The sequence below is a fragment of the Salmo salar genome, chromosome 21 (assembly GCF_965601325.2).
Source record: "Salmo salar chromosome 21, fSalSal1, whole genome shotgun sequence".
In the NCBI taxonomy this organism is placed as follows: domain Eukaryota; kingdom Metazoa; phylum Chordata; class Actinopteri; order Salmoniformes; family Salmonidae; genus Salmo; species Salmo salar.
The window spans coordinates 14845730-14869257 of NC_138311.1; positions in this window are offsets into that span (position 1 = coordinate 14845730).

Sequence of the window (23528 nt, forward strand, 5' to 3'; positions counted from 1 at the left end):
AATAGTTTTGCCATTTTGAGACGCTGTAGCCATACACTTCCTCAAAAGAGTCTGAATTAATCTGAGACAGGGGGACGTGCAATGCTATCGGGGGTACGCCCCCCAAAAAATGTGATTCACATTTAAAAATATAAATAAATAAATACCTTTTATTACATTTTTCTTTTCTTCACATTTTCAAACAGTCCATTTAGATTTTCCAACGGGGCTATACATTTGGGTGAGTTTTTTTTCTCGCCCGAGTAGCCTCGTTTCACTGACAAAAATTAAATTAAACCATCTAGTGTTCAACGAAATAACAACACAATGTCAAATACAGGTAGCCGTAGTCAAATAATTAACATCCAATCACATTAATCGTTACTCTCTCGGGGGAATTCCACTAATGGTCCATATGTAGCAAAACGTATCTGCTGCTCATTCTGTTTGCCCGAAAATTGATTAATGGTTAAAAAACGTAAGGCTTGCGTCCATAGAGACACATACCAGCTCTACTGGTAGTACTGCTACTACCAGCAGTACTACACCTGCACCTGTCGATGACACAAGTTGTTCTGCCCCTGAAAAATAAGCCACAGGAGTTTTTGGAGTGAGAATTAACATGACTTTCTAGTAATAAGTCATGTATTAAAGGAACAAATACCATTAATAAGAAGGGGCTAGAAGCGTCTTATATGGTGAGCTACCGAGTGGCTAAGACAGGCAAGCCCCATACTATTGTGGAGGACTTAATTATTCCTGCTGCCGTGGATATGGCTGGGACAATACTGGGGGAAAAGGCCCCAAAAAACTATACAGACAATACCTTCACCAAACAACACCATTTCACGACGCATCAGTGACATGGCAGGAGATGTTTTGAAACAATTGCATACAAGCCAGTGAATTCTATGCATTATTGCTGGATGAGTCAACAGATGTGACGGGGCTGGCACCGCTCCTGGTAAATGTCTGTTATCCTCTTCTGCAAACCACTGGAAACCAGGACAACAGGAGAGGATCTTTTTAAAGTACTGGACAGCTTTGTAACATCAAATGGACTTTGGTGGTCAAGATGTGTTGGTATCTGTACTGATGGCACAAATGCCATGACAGGGAGACATAGTGGAGTGGTAACGCACGTGCAAGCAGTTGCTCCCGATGCCACTTGGGTACTCTGCAGCATCCACCGAGAGGCTCTTGATGCCAAGGGAATGCCTGACAGCTTGAAAGACGTTTTGGACACTACAGTGAAAATGGTTAACTTTGTTAAATCAAGGCCCCTGAACTCTCGTGTATTTTCTGCATTATGCAATGATATGGGCAGCGACCACGTAACGCTTTTACAACATACAGAAGTGCGCTGGTTATCAAGGGGATAAGTATTGACACATTTTTTTTAATTGAGAGACGAGCTTAAAGTTTTCTTTACTGACCATAATTTTCACTTGTTTGACCGCTTCATGATGACGAGTTTCTCACACGACTGGCCTATCTGGGTGATGTTTTTTCTCACCTGAATGATCTGAATCTAGGATTACAGGGACTCTCCGCAACTATATTCAATGTGCAGGACAAAATTGAGGCTATGATTAAGAAGTTGGAGCTCTTCTCTGTCTGCATTAACATGGACAACACACAGGTCTTTCCATCATTGTATGATTTCTTTGTGTGCTAATGAACTCAAGCTTACGGACAATGTCAAATGTGATATAACGAAGCACCCGAGTGAGTTGGGTGCGCAATTACGCAGGTACTTTCCCGAAACGGATGACACAAACAACTGGATTCGTTATCCCTTTCATGCCCTGCCTCCAGTCCGCTTACCGATATCTGAACAAGAGAGCCTCATCAAAATTGCAACAAGCTGTTCTGTGAAAATGTTATTTAATCATATGCTGCTTCCAGATTTCTGGATTGGACTGAGCTCAGAGTATCCTGCCTTGGCAAATCGCACTGTTAAGAGACTGATGCCCTTTGCCACCACGTACCAATGTGAGAGTGGATTCTTGGCCCTCACTAGCATTAAAACTAAATACAGGCTCTCTAATACAACCCAACGTTGCAGAGTTTATGTGCATACTTTCAAGCACACCCTTCTTATTAACCTGTGGTGAGTTATTCACAATTTTTGATGAACAAATAAGGTTTTATATGTAAGATGGCTGAATAAAGAGCAAAATTATTGATTATTATTCTATTATTATTTGTGCCCTGGTCCTATGAGAGCTCTTTGTCACTTCCCACGAGCCGGGTTGTGGCAAAAACTCTTCTTATGTTTAATAAATGTATCGTATAGTGTGTGTGTGGTAGGCTTACAAAGATGGCAAAAAACAACATTTGAGAGTGCGCTGTCCCTGGTGCTAGAGGGGGTATGCAGGCGGAGGTTGAATGTTTGAAGGGGTACGGGACTATAAAAAGTTTGGGAACCACTGATCTAAGATAACTCAAGAAATCTTTCATCAATGTTGACATTTTTGCCGAAGACAGCTTAGTCACACAATTTTACTTCTAACTAAGATGTTTGGTACAGTATTTCTCAATGAAAAACTGTGCATGTATACGAGTCGTCCCTTGTTGAATGACATCAAAGACTTAATTGAAGAATCCCTACTGTTGAGCAAACAATTCTAACTTGATAAATGAAATCTCTTTCTCTGAGCAATTGTATTAGTATAAAATAATATAATTTCCCCATGTTTTTGAGTATAAAATATAACTCAGCATTCATCTTTATAAATGGTGTCAATAATTTCTAACCACACTGTGCATACAGGTAACTGCCAAAATAAAGGAAACATCAACATACTGTAAAGTGTCTTAATAGGGCATAGGGAAACCACAAGCCAGAACAGCTTCGATGCAACTTGGCATAGATTCTACAAGTATCTGCAACTCTATTGGAGGGATGCGACACCATTCTTCTACTAGAAATTCAATTTTTATGGTGGTGGATAACGCCGTCTGAGGGGCCACTCCAGAATTTCGCATAAGTGTTCAATTAGGTTAAGATCTGGTGACTAAGACAGCCATGGCATATGGTTTACAATAGATCATTTTCATGCTAATAAACCATTCAGCGACCACTCGTGCCTTGTGGACGGAGGCATTGTCATCCTATGGGGGCATAGCCACGGTAGCCAAAATAATGGGCAAAATAATGGCCTGCCCAGCATTTTTATACATGACCCATGTAATGGAATGCTTTGAGGTCAGAATGGAAATGCCAGTCATGTTATTGGAATGATACTCTCAGATTCACTGATCAATAATTTAATGCTGTTCCACTTGTCATGACTGTCCTGCTCGGCTCAGGTTACCAATGACCACAATCCTGCAGAGAGATTTCATCCCCACCAGAGGAGAAGGGATCTCAAGGGATAGGAAGATGTGGGGGTTTTATGACCCCTCTCGCCATTGTAAATCTTAGGCAACAGACTAAAATCCTTTGTCCCCACACTATGGAGAACCAGCCTCAGAACATTAAACATGCAATAAAGGGACTTTGGAACAATGGTTTCCGTTAGCCACAATGGTGGTCATGACGATAGATGGAATATGAACATGAATGTCATTTTTGTCTCGTTATTAAAGGTTAAAGGACGATGTTATTACGGAAACATTGTAACTTTGAGAGTTTTCCTAGTATATGCTTGATGTTTATACATTGTACGTTGTGTGGAAAATGTTCAAATCAAAGAGAATGTTTTGGTAAAGATGAAATGTGAAGTTAGTTGTCTAAAATTGGATTGGAGTTAAATCTAGACCTTCAGCCTCTTAATTTGGCATGCCCAGAGAATTGCCCTAAAGGCGGTTACGCCCACTTCTGACCTGAGGGTATAAGACATGTGAGTTAATAACCTCTTCAGCGATCAAAATCCAGCGAAAAATCATATCGCCAATTAGCATTAAAAAAAATCATAATTTAAAAAAAATATATATATATATATTTTTTTTTTATAGATACACCTCTCCTGAATCGACCCACGTCGTCCGATTTCAAAAAGGTTTTACAGGAAAAGCAAATCATTAGATTATGTTAGATGAGTCCATCGTAAAAAGCAGCAACATAGCCATTTTCCGACCAACCACTTGCATCACATATAACCAAAAAACAGCTAAATGCAGCACTAACCTTTTACAAACTTCATCAGATGACACACCTAAGACATCATGTTACACAATGCATGCATTCTTTTGTTCAATAAAGGTCATATTTATATATAAAAACAGCATTTTACATCGGCGTCTGACGTTGACTAACGAATTTCCCCTCAAATGCGTCCCGGGAAACAATGCTACAATTCCCTAAATTACTATCCTATAACGATTTTTTAAATTTATATTGTCAATCTAACATTTATAGATGAATATCTCTTGAGAACACCTGTCATACCAGATTTTAAATTAACTTTACTGGGTAATCACACTTTGCGATAAAAGGAGATGCGATACTCAGAAAATGAGCTAATATACAGAGCTCGGCGCCATCTTGGAACAATCGCATGTCACATCTCATCTTGTATAATATTGTCAATAATCGCCTACCTTTAGTTGTCTTCATCAGAAAGAATCCCAGGTCCACAACAGATGTATTTTCGGTCGAAAAAGTCCATACTTCACGTTCCATTAGCCTGCTGTTGGTAGCGCGTCCTTGGGCTCTCTCCAAATTCTCCGATGTGCGCAGGGCTGAAGTTTCGGATAAAATGATTCTCCCGCCTGTAGGTTCGTTCAAACATGTCAAACGTTGTAAAACATTAATCTTCAGGGCCTGTAACACCAAGAGAGCCAATAAGATTCGAGGGGGATGATTTAATTGTCTTTCAAACCGTTTCCAAAGGTGGGGGTAGACATGGCCGCCGGCGTCATAATGGTGATGGCCCATCCCGTGACCAATTTCCAATGACTCTCATTCACTGAGTTTCGACTGTATAAGGCTCAAACCACTGTGAAAAGACTGGCGACATCTAGTGGAAGCAATAGGAAGTGCTCACTGAACCATGGTTAACGGTGTGATTTATAGGGAAAGATGAGAAGTCGAGTCCACAATTCTGAATTCCACTTCCTGTTTCAATCGGTCTCGGGGTTTTGACTGCCATTTGAGTTCTGTTATACTCACAGACACCATTCAAACAGTTTTAGAAGCTTTAGGGTGTTTTCTATCCATATATAATAAGTATATGCATGCCCTAGCTTCTGAGTTTGATTAGTAGGCCGTTGAAAATGGGAACGATTTTTTTTCAAAATGCGCTGTGGCGCCCCCTATCATAGGGTATCCTAACACATCAGACTAAGTGACCCAAGCTGCAGCCAAGGTCTGAGTAGTCAACGAACCCAAAACGCAACACAAGGTTGAAGACAAAGAAATCTTTTTTCTACCCATGCTACGGATGAGTAGCTGTGTCGAAGCGGGTGAATTCAAGCCGGAACACCTGGCCTCCACTCCCCATCGATTCGTGGTATCTACGCTGTTTCATTCCTACGCTGTGAGCTCTGAGCTACAGAGCTGTCTGTCCTCAGAAGACCCCTTTCAGAGCAAGGGCGAGGAATCAGACCACTAAGCCAAAAGGACACTGACATCGTGAGGACAACCAGAGAGTTGCGCCGGAGAAGTGCGTCATTGAGAAGCCTAAACGACCCACGCGGAGCTTCCCATCTGAGACCTCCAACACGTAATTACATCATTATATTCTGACCCGTAAGAGCGGCAGTTCGGGGCAAGGCTAGGGTTAAATTATGCATAGCTGACAAATGCACCCAAATGTATATTTCTCTCGTCTACTTTCTCTTTTTCTCTCTCTTTTAAATCCCCATTTTGGGTAACACGCGCCATAGTGTGTTTGCCCATTATACTAAGTTCTAATCAATAGCCTAGACTGTGTTGTGTATGTGTATCTTTTATTATCATTTTAGCTTTCTAGTAAATAAATAATCAACAAAAATTGGTGTGGTACGAACTCATTGGTGGGACCCGGGTTTGTGCAGATTTGCAACGTTCAGAATGAGACTGTAGAGGAATTTGATTAATTAGCGACTGTTGTAAAATTGATATTCTGATATTCTTTGAGTTAATTTGGGAAATAGAAACTCAATAAACCAAGTTTCCCATGGTGCCCCAGGTTAATGAGTTAATATTTGCCTGATTCATTTAATCACGCAATTGTAACTCGTTAATCATTTGATGAGCAGCAGTCGTCACATTAACTAATACAACGTCATGACACACTATTATAGGAAAACATGCTATTGTAGTACTATACTTGTATTTATGTTACATCTGTAAAAAGTAAGTCTGAAGTGCCATAGAACTCAAAACCGACCTTTACCACCATGGTATGGCTAATAGGGGAAGTTGGAACTTAGGTCCATGACACATAATACTGTGGGAAATCACACACTATGTACGGTCATGACCTGCTTCTATCCAGGGACATATTACTGAAATCCATTTGCCTTGAGAATGAGTTTAGAGGACTTTTCCATTCATTTTGACATTTATGCAGTACCTCTGCATTTAGACTCTTAACTCATCCAATCTGAATGTGAAGACAAAGGTGGTAGTTGGGTCAACAAAGCTAGCATTTGGGTGTGATCAAGGCATCCCTGAATTTGCAATGTCAGTGAGCAAAGTGATAAAGATTGAGGTAGCAATGCAGGGTATAACTGTGAGGGAAAGATTACAATGGTTGGAGGGTGTGAGAAGAAAGACAGGGGGGTGGCACACATGACTCCAACATTTCCTCAGTGAAAACAATGTCCTGAGCAAATATCAAACTGGCTTCTTACCAAAATACCGTATGACAGACCACGTATACACCCTGCACACCTTTATTGACACACAAACAAAACAAAACAAAAGCAAAGTCTTCTCAGGGTTTGTTGATTCAAAAAAAGCTTTTGACTCAATTTGGCATCAGGGTCTGCTATACAAATTGATGGAAAGCGGTGTTGGGGGTAAAATATATGACATTATAAAATCACTGTACACCCTGCTGGACTCGGAAATCAAATGTCTACTGTTTGCAGATGATGTGGTGCTTCTGTCCCTAACAAAGGAGGGCCTACAGCAGCACCTAGATCGTCTGCACAGATTGTGTCAGACTTTGGCCCTGACAGTGAATCTCAGGACAAAAATAATGGTGTTCCAAAAAAGGTCCAGTAGCCAGGACAACAAATACTAATTCTATCTAGACACCATTGCCCTAGAGGACACAAAAAAACTATACCTACCTCGGCCTAAACATCAACATCACAGGTAACTCCATAAGGGTGCGAACAATCTAAGAGACAAGGCCAGAAGGGCCTTCTACGCCATAAAAATGAACATAAAACTCGACATCCCAACTAGGATCTGGCTAAAAATACTTCAATCAGTTATAGAACCCATTGCCCTCTATGGTTGTGAGGTCTGGGGTCCACTCACCAACCAAGAATTTACAAAATGGGACAAACACCCAATAGAGATTCTGCCTGCAGAATTCCACAAAATATACTTTCTATACAATGCAAATTCCCAAACAATGCAAGCAGAATTAAGACTAGACCTGCTAGTTATCCAAATCCAGAAAATAACTGTTCAATTCTACAATCCCCTAAAAGGAAGCGATGCCCACACATTCCACCACAAAGGCCTCACCTACAGAGAGATTAACCTAGAGAAGAGTACCCTCAGCCAGCTGGTTCTGGGGCTCTGTTCACACCACAAACAGACCTCACGGAGCCCCAGGACAACACTACAATTAGACACAAACAAATTATGAGAAAGCAAAAAGATAACCATTTGACACACTGGAAAGAATCAACCAAAAAACAGAGCAAATTGTAATGCTATCTGGCCCTAAACATAGAGTTCATAGCGGCAGAATACCTAACCACTGTGACTGACCCAAAATCAGTGAGCATAGCCTTGCTATTGAGAGAGGCGGCCATAGTCAGACCTGGCTCCCGAGAGAAGACAGGCTATGTGCACACTGCTCACAAAATGAGGTGGAAACTGAGCTGCACTTCCTATCCTCCTGCCAAATGTATGACCATATTTTAAATACCACCAATATTTATCTGTTTATTTATGTTCCCCTACTATTCGTACTACAACTATTTGCACATTGCTAAAACACTGTACATAGCTGATACATTTTTTTTTTACCTTTGTGAGAGAGAAAGCGAGAGAGAGAGAGAGAGAGAGAGAGAGAGAGAGAGAGAGACTTTCCTGTCTTCTTGTCTGATTCTGTCAAGACTTGTTTCACAGATTCACACTTCTCCAAATTCCTATAACACAAACAAAGCCATCGAGGCTGAATTGCTATTTTAAGTTTATTGATGAGCAAAACCTTAAAGCTCCAAATGCAGCCATTTCTAATTCATTATCAAATCAATTCTGTGATTTAAAAAAAAATGTAATTGTCAAAAATAAACAAAAATGGCTTCTTAGCAAAGAACAATTTTTCACGCCAGAATTTTGCTAGGACTGTCTGGGAGTGGTTTGAGTAAGGAGGGGAAAACCAAAAATGAGCTGTTGTTGGCAGACAGGTTTGGAACTCTTCCACTGGGCACACCACGTCATTTCATTGTGGATGATTGGGTAATATTTGGTTGAGATGTTGATCAATGAGACAGCCAAAAAGACAGCTAAAAGTTAATTTAATTTCCATGGTGTTATCACTATGCTTTCAACCATCTAAAAGCACGACAAAATTCCAATGGAAAAATAATGTCTGATATTTGGTTTAGTTGTCACCCAAATGTTTATCACTGCTTTCAACCATTTAAGAAAGGTTCAAATGGGAATACTTTTGTTTATTTATACAATTAATGTGTTATCACTTTGCCTCATCTAATAGCAGAACCAAATGACCTGGATTGCAGTTGAGATTACATTGAAAGTACATCGTGCAAGTGATCAATGCTGTTCGAGATTCTGTGCAGATTATTACAGCAATTGTGAAGATCTCCACAGACCTGCAACGATGTCACACCCTGATCTGTTTCACCTGTCTTGTGCTTGTCTCCACCCCCACCAGGTGTCTCATATTCTCCCCATTATCCCCTGTGTATTTTTATACCTGCGTTTTCTGTCTGTCTGTTGCCAGCTCGTCTTGTTTTGTCAGGTCTTACCAGTGTGTTTCCTGTTTCCCTAGTTCTTGTTTTCAAGTCTTCCCAGTTCTGTCCTTTCTGCCTGCCCTGACCCTGAGCTTGCCTGCCGTTCTGTCCCTTTTTGACTCTGCCTTGGACTACGAACCTCTACCTGCCCTCGACCTGCCCTCGACCTGCCCTTTTGCCTGCCCCTTTGCTATAATTAATATTCTGAGCACCAAACCATCTGCCTACTGTGTCTGCATCTGGGTCATATCCTGAGACGTAATAAACGACCTATGCATGCTACCTTGAACATGCACACTTGATATGACTACATAAGAAGAACGTTATGGTTACAGTAATCTCAAAATGTGGCCATGGATGTGTTACTCATTTTAAGGTTGAATGTTACATTAGTTTGTAAGATAGTCTTAACTTTAGGCTTTTTACAGTATTACAAAGTCATTTTGAATTGTGCTTGGTTGACACATGCATGCAAATATCAACATTTATTAAAGGAGATGTATCTACTGTTTGGATAGTGCCATCTAAACCATGGCTTAATCCCATTCCTTAATTTTTATTTTTGGTTGAATTGGAGACGTGAATCCAACATATAATTTGTTAACTTGTTGTCAAGTTAATAGGCTATTTATTGTGTTTCAAAAGTGATATTGAATTGTGTTTGGTTGTCAACGCAACCAAATACAGCATTTGAAGGAGATTTAGCTCCTGCTTGGATATTTCCATCTGTGCCACTGACTTAGTTTGTCTTTAATACCAGTTTGTCTGTCTTGCTTTAATTCCAGTTTGTCTACCAATGAATAATTGATGTGTTGGATTCTTGTCTCAACCAATCTCAACCAAATATCTAAGTGAAATAATAGGACTAAATCAAATGAAATCAAATCAAACTTTAAATGCACTTTTAAAAAGTCTGATTTGATTTAATCCAATTCTTTAACTTAGATTTTTTAGTTGAGATGGAGCAGTGAATCCAACATATCAAGTATTAATTTGTTAATAATTTGTTGAATCCAGACTTAATCAGTGGAACTATCCAAGCAGAATATACTGTACATCTCCTTCAAACTTTGATATTTGGTTACGTTGACAACCTAACACAATTCAGTATCACTAAATATCATTATATTTGAAATCAACCATAGCTTGAAACACTAGGCTTATTGTGTTGTCCGTTTTTAGTTGAATTCTGGATTCAATTCAAATATAGCCGTTGATGACTTTGCAAATGCTATACAGGCCTAAATAGTCTGATTGATGATATATGACTTATAAAGTGTGGTCACATTTAATTTGCTCTGTTAAACCTACCCTTTGGAATTACTTTGAAAGTAACATTGAATCTATTTAGTTTTCATGCCGAGATCACTCAACAATCATTCTCATTGGTAATAGTCAGAAAAAAATAATATTTGATAAGCAGGGCTTGGTTAAAACACTGGATGGACGACTGAAGGGTAGCTCTAGATAATTTCTCCAGTAGGAGGTGCTGCCCAACCTATTGTATCTGACGTTGTTTCAAAGGTACAAATTGAATGATTTTTTTTATATAGGTTTGTCTATATTGAAATTTGGTTACCATGATGACATAATCTTGTGGGTGAAATTTCGCCCTCAAATCACGTCACAATACGCTGACAAATGACGTTGAAAAAAAATGTTGATTCAACCAGTTTGCGCCCAGTGGGCTATTTGATATTGGTCTATTAACTAATTTAACTCATGGTGATGTCACCCAAAACTCCCTCCCTCTAAAACAGGCTGAAATTTCAGTCCGTCTTTTCAATCCGTTCTTACACTAAAAGGGCATTATTTGAACAATTTCACAGTATTATTCTAAACTCATAGTGTGGAAATATATATACAGTGCACTTGGAAAGTATTCAGACCCCTTAATTTATTCCACTTTTTGTTACCTTACAGCCTTATTCTATAATGGATTAAATTGTTCCCCCCCCCCCCTCATCAATCTACACACAATACCCCATAATGACAAAGCAAAAACAGGCTCTTAGAATTAAAAAAAATCTATTAAAAAAAAAAATACGGAAATATCACATTTACATAAGTATTCAGACCATTTACTCAATACTTTGTTGAAGCACGTTCGGCAGCGATTACAGTCTAGAGTCTTCTTGGGTATGACGCAACAAGCTTGGCACACCTGTATTTGGGGAGTTTCTCCCATCCTTCTCTGTAGATCCTCTCAAGCTCTGTCAAGTTGGATGGGGAGCGTTGCTGCACAGTTATTTTCAGGTCTCTCCAAAGATGTTTGATCTGGTTCAAGTCCGGGCTCTGGTTGGGCCACTCAAGGACATTCAGAGACTTGTCCCGAAGCCACTCCTGCATTGTCTTGGCTGTGTGCTTTGGGTCATTGTTCTGTTGAAAGGTAAATCTTCACTCAAGTCTGAGTCCCTGAGTGCTCTGGAGCAGGTTTTAATCAAGGATCTCTCTGTACTTTGCTCCTTTCATCTTTCCTTCGATCCTGACTAGTCTCCCAGTCCTTGCTGCTGAAAAACATCCCCACAGCATGATGCTGCCACCCCCATGCTTCACCGTAGGGATGGTGCCAGGTTTCCTCCAGACGTGACGCTTGGCATTCAGGCCAAAGAGTTCAATCTTGGTTTAATCAGAGCAGAGAATCTTGTTTCTCATGGTCTGAGAGTCCTTTTGGTGCCTTTTGGCAAACTCCAAGCGGGCTGTCATGTGCCTTTTACTGAGGAGTGGCTTCCGTCTGGTCCCTCTACCATAAAGGCCTGATTGGTGGAGTGCTACAGAGATGATTGGCCTTCTGGAAGGTTCTCCCATCTCCACAGAGGAACTCTAGAGCTCTGTCAGAGTGACCATCGGGTCCTTGGTCACCTCCCTGACCAAGGCCCTTCTCCCCCGATTGCTCAGTTTGGCCGCCGGCCAAGCTCTAGGAAGAGTCTTAGTGGTTCCAAACTTCTTCCATTTTAGAATGATGGTGGCCACTGTGTTCTTGGGGACCTTCAATGCTGCAGAAATGTTTTGTTACCCTTCCCAAGATCTGTGCCTTGACACAATCTTGTCTCTGAGCTATATGGACAATTTCTTTGACCTCATGGCTTGGTTTTTGCTCTGACATGCACTGTCAACTGTGGTACCTTATATAGACAGGTGTGTGCCTTTCCAAATCATGTCCAATCAATTGAGTTTACCACAGGTGGACTCCAATCAAGTTGTAGAAACATCTCAAGGATGATCAATTGAAACAGGATGCACCTGAGCTCAATTTCTAGTCTCATAGCAAACGGTCTGAATACTTATGTAAGTAAGGTATTTCTGTTTTTTTATATTATATAGATTTGCTAAAATTTTCAGAAGGCACTGTAAAACACAGGGGAATCAGATTTTTGACTACACTGGACCTTTAAGACCTACTGTAAGAACAGTGGTGTAAAGTACTCAAGTAAAAATACTTTAAAGTACTATTTAAGTAGTTTTTTTGGGGTATCTGTACTTTAAGTTACTATTTATATTTTTGACTACTTTTACTTTTACTTTACTACAAAATTATGTACTTTTTACTCCATACATTTTCTCTGACACCAAAAAGTACTAGTTACAATTTGAATGCTTAGCAGTACAGGAAAAAGGTCAAATTCACACACGTATCAAGAGAACGTCCCTTGTCATCCCTACTGCCTCTGATCTGGTGGACTCACTAAACATAAATGCTTCCTTTGTAAATTATGTCTGAGTGTTGGATTTGGCCCTAGCTGTAAAAAAAAGTTATAAAAAAGGAAATAGTGCCATCTGGTTTGCTAAATATAAGGAATTTGATGTATAGCATTTACTTTTACTTTGTACTTTTACTCAAGTATGACAATTGAGTACTTTTTCCACCACTGTACTTAAGTACATTGAAAATCTGATACTTTTAGACTTTTACTCAAGTAGTATTTTACTGGGTTGCTTTCACTTTTGCTTTAGTCAATTTGTAAGTCGCTCTGGATAAGAGCCTCTGCTAAATGACTTAAATGTAAATGTAAATGTAAATGTATATTAAGGTATCTTTACTTTTACTCAAGTATGACAATTGAATATTTTTCACACCTCTGTGTGAGAGCCATATGGTGCTGTGCCAGAGACTGGGGAAATAGGCTCAATTGTAAGACAAATCTCATGTACCCATGTGAAAGATGCAGACAATTAGACACATAGGTCAGAGGATCAATATAAGAGAGACAAATCCCCTACCTCCCTCACCTCTCACTCACACACCCAAGTTGTACTCTTTCTCCATATCTAAAAAAAAATCTCTATCTCTCAAACATGTGCCCTGAACCCCCCCCCCCCCCCCCCCCCCCACACACACACACGCATATGTGCACTCATGCACATGCAGCCTAACAGATGCCTCGTCTTTGGTGTATTGTATTTGTAAGAAAACTCTGGTGTAGGCGTCTGCAAAACAGCTTTGCACCTGAGTCAGAATCCATCTCGGCTCGAGTCGCCAGCAGCAAAAAGAGCAGAGAAGAGAATCACACCAAGCCCAATCTCTCTGGAATACTTTGTCTGCATCCCAAATGGCATATTTTAGGGTGTCATTTCGGACACAGCCTGTGTCTCACTGCTCCATTGATGCTGTCCTTATTTTCTCTCCCCCATTACATGTTTGCTGTAAGAACTATTGCCCTCCTCTGTAGCATGGTGTACTACAGTAATGCTCTGTAACTATATCCAGTTTTATCTTACTAAACATGTTCCCAAAGCTAAAGCTATGGTGTCCCGTCTCCTTATTCTTGAGGGCCCGACGTTGCCTAGCAACCAAGACACAGTAAGCTTATAGACACATGATGCTGCTGGGCTTCCTCCCCACTTAGCTAGCATGCATTACAACATCGTCCATGTGCCAGGGAAGAATCTCATCACTGCAGATATGCTGTCGAGGGCACCACTGGGTGACACACCATTCACCAACAACCTACAACTGGGGCACGCGGAGGCCAAATTGAGCATGCGTATCTCACATTTTGGAACAACGCAGAGGGCTCCACATATATTGACATGATTGGTTGACGGTAGGTGAGGGTCCTGTATAAACACAAACTCACTTCCTTGACAACTTCCTTCACAACAGCTTCTGCGCTGCTCTGGGCGCAATAAGTATGAATGCCCTGACGTCTGCCGAGGCCAGAACAGCGTAAATGCTGCATGGCCAATGCAGATGGCGGATAGACCACGTAGCGCCTTTAATGGGATATCGGTGAACACATGACGTGGTCAAGGCTGCGACAGCGTCAGTGAATTGAGTGGAATTTAGGAATGTAAAAGCGCATATCAGGCCGAGAGCCTAATGCTGCTTAGGTAGATTGATGAGTTTTAGTTTAAAAAACAATCTCTCCACAGAAGCGACAGTTACAGGATGGTAAAAACAGCTTGATTGCCATAGAAACATCAGGGAAACTGGGCAGAAGGGAGTGGTGCTTCAAATACATCAGCATATTTAATTGAGCCTCTCATTCTCATTAATTGCCGGCCTCAACACATTATGGAAATAAATTAACTGTATAGAAAGCTCTGGGGGCAGGTCGCCTGGATACTGGACAGACAATAAATTGGCAGATGCAAACAGATTATCATCTTTAGTGGACAACAATTCTTAGGCTTGAACAAAAAAAGCAGTTTGCCATTTCGTTCATACTGGTGAATCGGTATTTGAGTTGTGTGCAGTGCAATGGACATATAACGCACAACATCTCAGGAAACCCACTGGCCACACACTTGTTGAATCAACGTTGTTTCCACATCATTTCAATGAAATTTCGTATAACCAACGTGGGATAGACGTTGAATTGACGTCTGTGTCCAGTGGGGAGACTGTCTGGGTTGGCAATAGTCTACTCCGTATAGAAAACAGTCGATCCTGCAACCTGGACCTACAGGGTGTGGTGAAAACATTTGCACACAAAAAAGGACACCAGGGAAGTTTCTCAAGTTTGATTAAATGTACCTTGAATATCTGCACGTTTGTGTAGGCTATTAGCCAGATAAAACCCGCTAAATTCAACAATAAATATTGTCTGAATTTATCCTCAAGCCGACTACTTTTTTTCCTCATTGTTAGGTTAATTGAGGTGTCATTTTTATACTTTTTAAAATAAATAGCAGGTAAATAGCAGCTCAATACGCTATATCCTAGCTATATAGATACTACACTGCATTATAAAACATTCCCTATTAAGCTAGTGTTTTGAGGGTGGACTGACTGTATGATTTGAAATGAATAGGCTGGTTTTATGCACAACAACTTTCTATCCAAGCTGAAAGAGAGTAGAGGACGGTTATGTTCAGGTAGCTTATACAGGACAGTTGCATATTCGCAAAAAAATCTATCGGTAGCTGATTAGTATGATGTTGCATCTAACATTTATTTTACAACCTGCAATGTTTGAATTTCCAACTTTAATTACCGAACAAGTAATTACATTATTGCCACCAGCCAGCAGTCTAAAAATGTCAGCATTGCGACACCATGTATGGCTTTGTGAAATGTTAGGCTTAACAAGACGACCAAACAGGCCTATCAATAAACATGTATCCATAGTTAAAGAAAAGCTTTACGTGCCCTGACACCACAGAGAGCCTATCATAGATTCGATAGGTTTGCAGCCACGTAGACATGTCGCAATTCCAGCAACATGGACGGCAATTGGTAGTCTATGCTTTGTGAGTTGCTGTCTGGCTGACGTATTTTAAAAAATGTAGGGGGGGGGGAGAAATCTGACCTTGCGGAGGTCCAGAGAAACTGCGTTACGCCAGTGGTACAGACACTTGTTCTTGAAAGTAATACATCACAATAGAGTACATTCATAAAAAATGGGTGATGATGATGATCTAAACAGTTGTTTATCATCGTTGTTCTATTCAGGAAATTTCCACTCAGCAGACCTGATGACGATGACAGCTGATGATGGAAAATAAGGAAATAGAGGATATCAGAAACCCTTGCATGCCATACAATATTTACCACTGAAGAATGTACTGTAGACATTTAAAAATGATTGATCGTTTGGCTGTCGTATTGCGATGATGCTTTAACTATTACTTCGTGTTCCTGCAGATTCATACTGTCACAAAATAGCACAAGGACGAGTATATTGAATAAATTGAATGAAATTGAATTTTATAAAATAATTCTACGAATAGGGGCTGCATTTCCAAGGAATCTCTTACTACCTTCCATTACAGAAGCCACTGATGAGATTTTTTCAGAATAAGCAAAATCAGGACATGCTTTACAAATACATCGTCATGAGGAATCTTCTTCTGCAGGCTGCTTGAGCAACAATAAATTAAATCAAATCAATCAAATCAAATGTTATTAGTCACATGCGCCAAATACAACAGGTGTAGACCTTACAGTGAAATGTTTACTTAGGATCCCCTAACCAACAATGCAGTTTAAAAAAATACAGATAAGAATAAAAAATAAAAGTAACAAGTAATTAAAGGGCAGCAGTAAAATAACAATAGCGAGACTATATACAGGGGGGTACCGGTACAGAGTCAATGTGCAGGGGCACCGGTTAGTTGAGGTAATATGTACATGTAGGTAGAGTTATTAAAGTGACTATGCATAGATGATAACAACAGAGAGTAGCAGCGGAGTAAAAGAGTGGGAAGGGGCAAGGCAAATAGTCTGGGTAGCCATTTGATTAGATGTTCAGGAGTCTTATGGCTTGGGGGTAGAAGCTGTTTAGAAGCCTCTTGGACCTAGACTTGGCGCTCCAGTACCGCTTGCGGTAGCAGAGAGAACACTCTATGACTAGGGTGGCGGGAGTCTTTGACAATTTTTAGGGCCTTCCTCTAACACCACCTGGTATAGAAGTCCTGGATGGCAGGAGCTTGCCCCAGTGATGTACTGGGTGGTCGGAGGCCGAGCAGTTGCCATTCCAGGCAGTGATGCAACCAGTCAAGATGCTCTCGATGGTGCAGCTGTAGAACCTTTTGAGGATCTGAGGACCCATGCCAAATCTTTTCAGTCTCCTGAGGGTGAATAGGTTTTGTTGTGCCCTCTTCACGACTGTCATGGTGTGCTTGGACCATGTTAGTTTGTTGGTGATGTGTACACCAAGGAACTTGAAGCTCTTAACCCGTTCCACTGCAGCCCCGTCGATGAGAATGTAGGCGTGCTCGGTCCTCTTTTTCCTCTAGTCCACAATCATCTCCTTTGTCTTGATCACGTTGAGGGAGAGGTTGTTGTCCTGGCACCACACGGCCAGGTCTCTGACCTCCTCCCTATAGGCTGTCTCGTCGTTGTCTGTGATCAGGCCTACCACTGTTGTGTCGTCTGCAAACTTAATGATGGTGTTGGAGTCGTGCCTGGCCATGCAGTCGTGGGTGAACAGGGAGTACAGGAGGGGACTGAGCACGCACCCCTGAGGGGCCCCTGTGTTGAGGATCAGCGTGGCAGATGTGTTGTTACCCACCCTTACCACCTGGGGGGCGGCCCGTCAGGAAGTCCACAATCCAGTTGCAGAGGGAGGTGTTTCATCCCAGGGTCCTTAGCTTATCGATGAGCTTTGAGGGCACTATGGTGTTGAATGCTGAGCTGTAGTCAATGAATAGCATTCTCACATAAGTGTTCCTTTTGTCCAGGTGGGAAAGGGCAGTGTGGTGTACAATAGAGATTGTATCATCTGTGGATCTGTTGGTGCGGTATGCAAATTGGAGTGGGTCTAGGGTTTCTGGGATAATGGCATGATGTGAGCCATGACCAGCCTTTCAAAGCACTTCATGGCTGCAAATGTGAGTGCTACGGGTCGGTAGTCATTTAGGCAGGTTACCTCAGTGTTCTTGGGCACAGGCACTATGGTGGTCTGCTTAAAACGTGTTGGTATTACAGACTCGGACAGGGTGAGGTTGAAAATGTCAGTGAATACACTTACCAGTTGGTCTGTGCATGCCCGCAGGACACATCCTGGTAATCCGTCTGGCCCTGCGGCCTTGTGAATGTTGAACTGTTTAAAAGTCTTACTCACATCGCCTGTCGAGAGCATGATCACACAGTCTTCCGGAACAGCTGGTGCTCTCATGCATGTTTCAGTGTTATTTGCCTCGAAGCGAGCATAGAAGTAGTTTAGCTCGTCTGGTAGGCTCATGTCACTGGGCAGCTCTCGGCTGTGCTTCCCTTTGTAGTCTGTAATGGTTTGCAAGCCCTGCCACATCCGACGAGCATCAGAGCCGGTGTAGTACGATTCGATCTTAGTCCTGTATTGACGCTTTGCCTGTTTGATGGTTTGTCGGAGGGCATAGCGGGATTTCTTATAAGCTTCCGGGTTAGAGTCCCGATCCTTGAAAGCGGCAGCTCTAGCCTTTAGCTCAGTGCGGATGTTGCCTGTAATCCATTGCTTCTGGTTGGGGTATGTACGTACGGTCACTGTGGGGACGATGTCATAGATGCACTTATTGATGAAACCAGTGACTGATGTGGTGTACTCCTCAATGCCATCGGAGGAATCCCGGAACATATTCCAGTCTGTGTTAACAAAACAGTCCTGTAGCTTAACATCTGCTTCATCTGATCACTTTGTTATTAATCTCGTCACTGGTGCTTCCTGCTTTAATTTTTGCTTGTAAGCAGGAATCAGGAGGATAGAATTATGGTCAGATTTGCCAATTGGAGGGCAAGGGAGAGCTTTGTATGCGTCTTTGTGTGTGGAGTAAAGGTGGTCCAAAGTAATTTTTTTACTCTGGGTGCACATTTAACATGCTGATAGAAATTTCGTAAAATGTATTTAAGTTTCCCTGCATTAAAGTCCCCAGCTACTATGAGCTCCGCCTCTGGGTGAGCGTTTTCTTGTTTGCTTATGGCGGAATACAGCTCATTCAATGCTGTCTTAGTGCCAGCCTCTGACTGTGGTGGTATGTAAATTGCTACGAAAAATACAGATGAAAACTCTCTAGGTAGATAGTGTGGACTACAGCTTATCATAAGATACTCTCCCTCAAGCGAGCAATGGCTCAAGACTTCCTTAGATATCATGCACCAGCTGTTATTTACAAAAATACATAGTCCGCCGCCCCTTGTCTTACCAGAATCCGCTGTTCTATCCTGCCGGTGCAGCGTATAACCAGCCAGCTGTATGTTGATAGTGTCGTCATTCAGCCACGACTCCGTGAAGCATAAGATATTACAGTTTTGAATGTCCCATTGGTAGTTTAATCTTCCGCGTGGGTCATCTATTTTATTGTTCAAAGATTGCACGTTTGCTAGCAGAATGGAAGGAAGTGGGGATTTATTTGATCGCCTATGAATTCTCAGAAGGCAGCCTGCCCTCCGGCCCCTTTTTCTCCGCCTCCTCTTCACGCAAATCATGTGGATCTGGGCCTGTTCCCGAGAAAGCAGTATATCGTTCGTGTCGGCCTTGTCAGACTCGTTAAAGGCAAAAAAGGATTCTGCCAGTCCGTGGGGAGTAATCGCAGTCCTGATGTCCAGAAGTTATTTTCGGTCATAAGAGACGGTAGCGGCAACATTATGTACAAAATATGTACAAAAATAAGTTACAAACGACGCAAATAAACAGACAAAAAAACACAATCGGTTGGGGACACGTAAAACGTCTGCCTTCTTCTCCGGCGCCATTTTATTATATCAGTCTTTAGCCACCCATCTGTTGGAAAGATACTGAAGGGAGGGAAATGGAGTTTGTGCATACGGAGAGTATAATAATATTTGTGGTGCTTGAAGCAGAGCCACTAGGACTGAAATAAAACAAGTGCTCTCAGATAATCCATCCTTGCTAAAAATACGCCTTTTCATACGGGGGTGGGACTCACTCCACTGCATCTTCGGCTGCTCTCTGTTCTGCTGCTATGGAAGCACCATGGTTTCATAAGCCAGTCTCTAGTTGCATGTGTCATATTCTTTAATGTTCCATGCACATGCATATATATAGTAATTTACACATACATACACAGAAATAAACAATGATCCAAGGAAGAATCACATACTGTAAGCAAATTATATATACCGTAACAATAATAATCATATTTGTTTTGAAACATGGACACGCATGTATGTATGTGATGAAATTAAGGCAAACAAGTTCAAATACTTTCCTACGGAAAATAATATTGATGAGGAATGCTCAATGTTTTGTTTGAGAATGAATAATTAATGATGCATTCTAAATACTTCATGATGAGGATTTTCCTCCTATACTTGCTACCTAGCAACTGCAAACGGCATCTGAATTAAATTATGTTCTCAAAGTAATGCAAGGACTCGGAATTATAGGCCTCAATTTGAATTCAACAGTTATTGGAAATGTTTTAAGAACAGAAATATTAATTTCAATTTAGCTTAGGCATTTTCCTTGCTACAGCGATTCACTTTATTCAACTACCACTGTAGGGCATCCCAGGCTCTGCACATGGCTATTCATTTCATATGAGCAAACACTGACTTTGCCTGTCATGAAATATGATTATGTTGACTTACATATTTTATGAGTTTACCTGATTGTGCTCCTGATCTCAGCCGGTGAATGTTAAAGCAGAATGGTATATCCATATAATTACATATAGAACTCTTATTTATCTATTGACATGTAGAACAGAGTCATTTAATAGGATATCTGTGGCTATTTCTCCCCGCTTTTCTCTGTCTCTGGATGAAATGGCCTGACATTGCTGTAAAATGCTGTTGAGGCATTTTTGGCCTGTTTTTTGCTAAAAAGCCCCCGGGCCCTTGTGCTGTTAATGTATAATAAATATTTAAAGAGTCCCTGTTCTGTATTGTGCTTGATTAGATCCCCTAGTGGTAAGGTGCAATGTGCTCTACATGAAATCAAATCAAATTGTATTTGTCACATACACGTGTTTGGCAGACATTATTGCGGTTGTAGCGAAATGCTTGTAATAGTCTACTGCTCAACTGCTGCACACAGCGTAGTCCATTTTTCCTGGGCTCTTTGACTTTTCACTAATACCGTTATTGCACATTTCTGCTCTGTCTCTGTCTCTTCTATGTCTCTCTCCCCCCCTCCTCTATCTGTCACTCCCCAATCTGCTACTGTCTTTCAAGCATTGCATATATTTACATCTTAAGACATAATGCAGTGCTTGAAAATACCAGATCTTCTTGTTAAAATCAGTGAGTAATGTACCTAGGCTTTAGCTTAGTGGGCTAACACAGTCTTGAGGCCCGGGAGAAGACCCTGGTTTAAACCCGGTGCACTGTTGTCATATAGAGTTCACCTTGCCATGACTAGTCAGACTCCTGAGGCCCTCTGTCTCTCAAAAATATGTTCACGCAACACAAGTACCTCATAAATAATAGATGGCTGATGGTTTAGTGTGAGTCCAGTTCTATATTGGTATGGAAGGATGGGGTATCCACTAGGCACAGACTTCAGTTCAACATGTAGTTGTGATTCACATGTGGTTGAGTTGTCAACTAACATGAATTCAACTGACATCTTTTTTTTTTAAATCACCATATCACTGGATTTAGGTTAAAAGATGAAATTTCCTTACATTGATGACTTTTTTCATGTTGATTCCCACGTTGATTCAACATCATCACATTACATGTTTTGTTTGAAATAACATGGAAACAATGTTGATTCGACCAGTTTTTGCGCAGTGGGTAGCTTCTTTCACTTCTGGGCTAAAGCACTTATAAAATAGACTTAGCACTACGTGTGTAGAAACCTTAATTCACCACACCTACATTCATTTTTTTTATGCTTTTAATTGAAGAAGAAGAAGCAGCATTCACACAGCGTCCACTTTGGTTAACTGCTGGAGCCTAAACCTCTCTAACCTTTTATCCACAGGGAGCTAATTCAATAAATATAGGGCATTGGTCAAAAGAAGTACACTATAATGTAAATAGGGTTCGGTTTAGGACGCAAACAAAATGTTTTAGAATAGAAGGACAAACCCTACTGTTATTGTAGCTTTCTACTACTGTGGAAAGTGGTACTGACCTAAAGAAGACCTGCGTTGTTCATCACTATGCTGTTTGGGCAATGGCTATCCACTGGAGAAGAATGGGAGGGAGTCAATAAGTGAACGGACCTTGGACAATATAGATACATATATTTTGATTAGGGGAAGCCCACAATATTGTTTTGGCTGTTTTGAGCAATGGGGAGCTTTAAGAAGATACTGTTATTGACCCTGTGCTCTGTCTGTAGCCTTCACATCAGCTATGAAATTGCAGTGACTTGTATTGTGATGTACAGTAGGTCATAATCTTAATTACAAAATGATGTCTCTTAGATATTTCACTATCACATTTGAATCACTTGTGGGTGTACTAATAACTGCAAGGTCTTACAGGTCAAACGAGAATGTAAATATTGAGAAAATAGATGTGACAGTCATGATGCTGTACCAACAATTCTCAATATATGAATCAAACATCTGGGCCTGTATTCATAAAGCGTCTCAGAGTAGGAGTGCTGATCCAATCTGGGATCAGTTTTGCCCGTCAGATCATAATGAATACAATCATATGGACAGGGGAGACCTGTTCCTTGATCAGCACTTCTACTCTGAGGCGCTCAATATATACACCCCCGGGATCTATCAACCATCAGAAAAGTAGAACTTGTTTGTCTCCTAGCTGACAAAATGACTGAAAGAGTCCTTTCATTTCTGTTTATACAAACCCTGTGACGGGCACTGGGGTTGTGTTGCACAGAAAATTTGCTTAATTGGTCAGCTCAAATTTGAAATGGACCATTCTTTTGGTTTCTCTCTCTGACCTATTTTTCTTGCCTGGAATTGATTTTTAAGCAAGGAAGTGGTGGAATGGTGAAATAATCTTAATTAGGGTAGGAACTTGGCGCGTTCAGGGGTTGGTTTACAGGGCGGAATGAGAACTAGAACGTGGGTGACTCTGACAGCCTTCTCATCACGGCAAATGTCGGCTACATTAAATGATGGGGCTACTTGTCAGACGGAATGAATCACTCTATATCTGTAATGTACAACACCGTCGAGCCAAAAGAAAATGCATACCATGCCATTTATTTTTGGGCCTAATCATTTAGATTTGGATTTGGTTTGTTTAACTTTCTATTTTACCATCACGAATAGGACAAAACAGCACAGTCGGACTTTTGATGGATTGATTTGTCAAAAAGAAATGAAATTAAGGTACGTTCCTGAAAGAGATCTTCACTACACATTTACAAACATCCATTATTATCTGAATACGGTGTGGCTAACGATAAACCCAGAGGGGGGACTGTCACTGAGAAAATCATAGATATTTGACTGCATACATTATCTAATTGATCGGTGGGCTATATCGATGTCTGGCCGGACATCTGCAATGGCGGTGCCTGTTGGAGACAGGATAGCTAGGAGCCTTCCAGTGAGCCTGACTTTCTATGGTAACAGGAATGATGAACTCCTTAGGGCAGCAGCTTGACTCACCATCTGAATCAACACACGGGTCAACATTT